This window comes from Capsicum annuum, chromosome 11, assembly GCF_002878395.1.
Source record: "Capsicum annuum cultivar UCD-10X-F1 chromosome 11, UCD10Xv1.1, whole genome shotgun sequence".
Lineage (NCBI taxonomy): Eukaryota > Viridiplantae > Streptophyta > Magnoliopsida > Solanales > Solanaceae > Capsicum > Capsicum annuum.
In genome coordinates this window covers 7953234-7959541 of record NC_061121.1, presented here as the reverse complement: position 1 = coordinate 7959541, position 6308 = coordinate 7953234, and the positions used below count along the sequence as shown (strand labels likewise).

Here is a 6308-nt window from a genome sequence, read left to right as displayed (position 1 = left end):
TGTTTGATTACTTATTCTAACACTTTCATATTTATTTCTTGAGTTTTTGAATCTTCTTAAAAGTTGATTTAGAATTCTTAAACTAATATAAAAGGTATTCGTTGTCATTAATTCTGATGACTTTTAATAAGAAAAAGGTTTTACTATAAATATTTAATTAATTAAATATTAGAAAAATAGTGAAAAGATAATTTTGTCTAAAACAAAAACTTTTAATGAGGCGCAAAAAAGTTTTGTAAGACTCTTCACACTTTATATATATATATATGGGAACGTGCATTGCATGTTTATCCTTAATTATTTAATATAAAACTTGAATTTTCAACGACAGATATTTGCTTGGTGATGAAATCATACTGCAACTAAATATCATTATATATTTCAAGCATACAAATATATTATAGCAGTATCAAGAAAAAAAATATAATATCACAAAATAATAAGATACTTATGCAAGTTTTTTTCATCCTACGAAGCACAAAATATAAAAATTTTATTAACAGATATATAATCATAGCTAAGACAGTGTTTATATACAAAGTTCAATAATTTCTCGCTACGTTCCTATTATAACATAAAGGCAAGTCAAATTAGAGCATTGCAAGTTCTTATTCTTCCAAATCAAGTAGATTTGGTCAACATTTCGAGTGACTCATGCTTTATAATTTCTTAATCTTCATCTACTTCCGAATCCTTTCAACTTCATCCCTCGCGCTATGGCATATAACCTGCAAATTGCATATGAATTTAAGAAAAAAAATACTAGTATATGATAGACTTTGTCAATGCCATTTCAATTTCTAATGTGTAATAAAAAAATAGTAAAGATAACAAAATTTTTTACGAGTACACGGTAATAATTTATAATTTATTATTGTAAACATTAAAAACAGACTACAATTTAAAAACTTACCTCAAATCAATTTGATAGACCAATTAATAATTAATAATTATACGATATTTAGTACGTTCAAACTAATTTATCTTTTCATGAAAACAAACGTCTCTATTAATAAATGTCTTCAAAAATACATGATATAGAGTAGATCATATTGTTATGTAAAGGCCTAAATTTTTCTGAAAGACCCATCAGTATGAAATTTAGAAGGCATGACCTAAGATGAATCTCAACATATGCAAAATATTTTCTTATACTTATAATGATCACACTTATACATGTTTTAACTTTTAATTGATATAACATATTTCATTTGAAATGTTTTGCTAGAAAGGAAAAAAAAAATCCCAATATTTCAACCCAGTTGTAAGTGAATCGTAAAATAGTGTTGATAACATAATCTCGAGAATAGCCTTTTTTCAAAAGGTAAAAAATTATCTACACCTGGTGTTTACATCACACCAATAAATACGTGTCATGTGTTTAAATTTAGAGTAAATTTTACTTAATCATAATTAATTAGCTTGTATTTTATATTATTAAATTATTTAATCATAATAAATTATATTAATTTAATGTAAACACTAAGTGTGGATATATTTTTACCTTTTCAAAATAATTTCAAAAATTTTATTGAATATTTCAGAATAAAGAGAACATATGAATGCATATATGTGGATCAATTTGGATGTAGAAGAGAACAAACCTCATGAGGTAGACATCTATAATCATTAGTCTCACAGTCCATTGCCTCCTCAATACTCTTGCAAGCATCTACTATCACCCAAGCAAATTTCCCTCAAAATGTCTCAAACTTCATATTATTCCTGTCAACTGTTTGATTGGTGCTTTTCCAAAAATCATCTAAAAAACATAGTCAAATCAAACAATGTTCAATCTAGGTTCATCACTAAAGAAAGAAAAAAATAGAAATAAAATATGCACAAATTAAACAAATTTAGTTTTTAGTTATGAGAAAAAAAGTCAGTCAAAAGATGAACAATAAAATTGACCCTAATATCTAAGAGTTTAAAATCAAACTAACTTATTATCGGAAAAAACCTATTTTAAATTTATTTATATTCTTTTCTTAAAAAAATAACATTTTAATTTTATTTAAAAAAAAAAAAACCTATGTTATATAATCTATTCTCACACACCAAATCTTTCCCTTTCTTCTAACTATATTAGCGGAATAGAAAGCCAAGACTTAGGGAATGAAGAGAAAGCCAAGAAGAATATTAAGACAAATAAGTGTTAAGGAATACCTGATTTAGCTAATGTTTTTCAAACAATGAGGAAGTTCATAGACAACTTGGCTGTCAATTCGCTTAGTTGTTGTATCTGAAGTGCTTAAACCTTGTATTGATGAAATCACATAATATTCAATGGCGAATTTAAAATTTTCACTAAGGAGGTTTGAAAACTAAAAATATAGTGATTGAGATATGAACTTGAACCTAAAGGTGAATATTTAACCTCCTCAACTACTCACCCAACCTCTAATCTTACGTTCTAAAGGTTCAAAATCAATAAATACACATAGAAATCTTTTTAAAAAATTCTATTGAATACATGCCATGAACCTAGCCAAAAATTTATTGGACAACATTACAATAATTTCAATCAAATAATCACAAAATAGAAACAAATTAAATAAGAAGATGAAAAAAAAAATTGACAACAATTGACATATAAAAACAATTAAAATAGTACATGAAAATTCGTTTCTTACTTCATTACTTAATACTTTTTCTTTGAAATCAAGAGACACTAATAAGGCCACGAAGGAAATTTATTATCATATATTGACCATGAGAGAAAAAAAAACACAAACGATTATTATGACCATTAAGGTATTATATTGAAAGTCCAAATTATAACCCTATCAATTAAGATTTCTATTTAAAATATATAATTAATTTCTTTCCATAATTTTATTTTATAAGGTTTTTCTCATATATTGTAGGAGTCCTTAAACTTTTTATTTTAGTTGTAATATTTAATTCAAATAAGGAAAGAATTTGTATAAAACATAAGTTTAAATTGATAAAAATCCTATTCAAGTAAGGAAAAAAAATTCCAAATTGATTAAAATTCTAAAATTTAGAATTAGTTTAAATAAGGAAAATTTTTTAAACTAAAAGTTATTAGGACAAGAATTTAATTAAAAATTTGATTGATATAAATAAGTTTCCCAACGTACCCTAATTTTTTTTTTTTGGGGATAGTTTTTTCAAAACTTTAAGTGAGATTTTATTTTTCTTTTTTACTTAAAGTTTTCTATTAAATCATTTTTTTCGTTCTCTTATCATATATTTTAGGACTTTTTTCTTATCATATATTTCACGATTTCTTTTCCACACATAAAAGGAAACAAAAAATTTAATAATATTAATTCTCTATATATTTTTATTTTATCATATAATTTAGCACTCCTTGCTTTTAGATATTAAAAGTATAATTATATAATAATTTAAGAAAAATAGTGAAAAAATAATTTTGTCTATTGCATAGTGTTTTAATGAAGGACAAAAAGTTCAAATCACTTGGCCTTCACATTTTTAATATATTATAGATTATAGATTATAGATATAGATTAGAGATTTATTCATGCACTAGACTTTTTTTTTTCGATAAACTTCCCATATTTGGTCAAGAAAATAATTTCTTTTTAGGAAAAAGGTTAGCAGGTTCTTGATGACCTATGTAGTATATAATTGGTGGTCTAAAGTAGGGGCGGACCTACCTTGTAATTTGGGGTGCTCTGGTACCCACTAAACTAGATGCGAAATAGGTATAATTATACAAAAAATATATGAAAGTAGGTATAAAAAATATAAAAGCACCGACTAAAATAAAAGATGGTTGGGTGCATTGGCATTTAATTTGATTTTAAGGTGCTTCATTTGAAGAAGGTCCTAGGTTCGAACCTCATTGAGGTTATTTTTAAATTTTTTAAGCACCCACTATCCTTAAATTCTGGGTCCGCCACTGATCTGAAGTACAAGATGGCCAAGACTTTGATGACTATGTTTTTGGTGGTCTTCTTCTTTGTTATTTCACAGGGTCAATGTCTCTTTCTTTCTATCATATCGTTTCAAATTATTTGCCATTTTTTTTTATCATGTTTCTTAAAACATATTAATTCAGAGAAATTTTGTCCGGTTAATTCTTACTTATGTCTTAAAACTTACTTTATTTATATGTCATCTTCGTATAATTGAGATGTTTATAATTTACAAGAGTATTTGCGATGTCATGTGAATCACTAGAAACATGCGAAGTGTATGACTAATCCAATTACAAAAGTTTCCTAAAAGGATTGATCAAGCAGGCTATCCGAGACCAAAAAGCTTTTTAAAGAGATTCGATTTGGAACTCTTATACGTCCAAGAATTACTATTAAGTATAAATAAAAAAATATAATTAATTCTATTTTAAATTTTAAAATAATTATTTTAAAAATCACAACAGATAATTTGAGAGACAACAAATTTTATGACTATATCCTCTTAAAATTATGTGTTGAAGATCCTAACGAGTTTTATAATTTTCAGATGTGGTGATAAGTGAGATAACGTGTAGTACTATACTCCCTCTGTTTAAAAAAGAATGACCTACTTTGGCTTGACATTAAGTTTAAAAGACTTTTGAATCGTGTGGCCTTAAATTAAAGTTGTGTCAAATGTATCAAAATGTCCTTTAATCTTGTGGTCCTAAACATGCCATGTGGAAAGTTGAAATTAAAATATTGCCAAAAAAGAAAAGGGGTCATTCTTTTTTAAATAGACTAAAAAGAAAAGTAAGTCATTCTTTTCTAAACGGAGGGAGTATTAGATTGTCGTCATATAACATGTCATATTAGGTCTCCAAGGTGTCGCTACTAAAAAACGCTCAATTTGTAGCGGTTTACTTGTGAAAGTTTTAAGAAACTCCACTAATAATTTATTTTGCGGGATTTTGTTGAAACCCCTACAATATAAATAATTTTTTGAAGTGATTTTATAAGGAAGGTTACAAAATGGTCACATATAGTATAAATTGTAGCCATTACTGACTCCCATAAATTTGTTAAATTTGTTACTTTTAGAAATTATATATGTTTTACAATAATTATTTTACTATACTCAAATTATATGTTATTTAATAACTAATGTTGAAAGTTAACTCATTATATATACAGATACAAATACACTCTTCTTCGTCTTCATTTTAATAGTATTGTAATTATTTTATCATTATTTTTTAAACCTATTGAGGTAGTCTCCATTTTTTTTACTTTATCTACCCAATTTCATTTCAACATTTTATTTTATATACACTGCTATTTATATTAAATATTTGTGTTATTTACTGATGTTGGTTGCACCATAACACAATACTTTAAATTTCATAACTATTAAAGCTATAGAAAAATATTATATGATCAATTTTGGCTTAAATACATTATACATATTTATTTATATGCTCTTTAAAATAAATCTTAAATGCCAAATCAATAGTTGTATGCTAATCTTCATTATATTTTTTTTATGCATTTAAACTTTATTTATGCTCTTATAATATTAATTTTTGAAGGTAAAATATTTTAATTAATAATTATTAGTAAATTTTTTGAAAAAATATCAACAAATGAAGTTTGTTTTATGCACAAAAAAAAAAAAATTCTCTCATTTGGCATTTGGACCAAAATCCTAGTAATATTTTCTCCTTCTATAAAAAGTTATAAATTATTAAACACCAAAATTTCTCTCCCAAAAATTTAAAACCCAATCTAATAACCACTTCCACTTCCCACGCAACTAGCACCCAACTCCACATCTCTTTTATCCTCATTCCTTTCCCTTTGTCACAAACCTTTCATTCTTTACCACTTTTTTACTTTGTTTTCTTTCCACACATGAAAGATGAGCATCAACTAATTTTCTCTTTTAATTTGATGTTTTTTATATGTGATTTTTGCTAATTGACTTTATCTTTTGTAGGTCCAGCAGAGTGGAATGGATGATAAATAATTTTATAGATATATAGGTAATTCTCTATCACATGGATTTGAGCATCACATGAATTCTTTTTATTATTTATTTCATAAGCATATACGTATTTTGCAAGTTGTTAAATTTAATTTGTAGATACTTTTATATATTCTAAGATTTTTTCTTTTGAATTCCTACAACATCGTAAAGTCATTCATACTCGGCCTTTAATTGATTTCAGATAAGTTTTAATTATATTTTTGTTTAGTTAAAAAAAAAACAGTTTTAAAGCTTAGATTGTGATTGATAATAATATAACATAAAAATAAAGCCAAGAAGGGTCTAATAAATAAATTAACAGAATTGAGAATACTTCAATCAATATACTCTGATCCATTGTATAATTTTGAAAATCATAAGGCAGGTATTGT

The 6308-nt window shown here is 25.4% G+C and overlaps 1 long non-coding RNA gene across 2 annotated transcripts in view; it reads right to left on the bottom strand.

Annotated features, from left to right (window-relative positions):
- Positions 1-475: 475 nt before the first annotated feature.
- Positions 476-6308, bottom strand: part of LOC107847243 — a 20388-nt gene continuing 14555 nt past the window's right edge. The window contains exons 2-4 of one of the 2 annotated variants that reach the window (XR_001667376.2): positions 2167-2257; positions 1605-1762; positions 476-728 (exon numbers count right to left, since the gene is read on the bottom strand). This is a non-coding gene — a long non-coding RNA (uncharacterized LOC107847243). The remainder of the gene's footprint in view (positions 729-1604; positions 1763-2166; positions 2258-6308) is intronic. The other variant, XR_007047122.1, reaches the window with a different exon arrangement.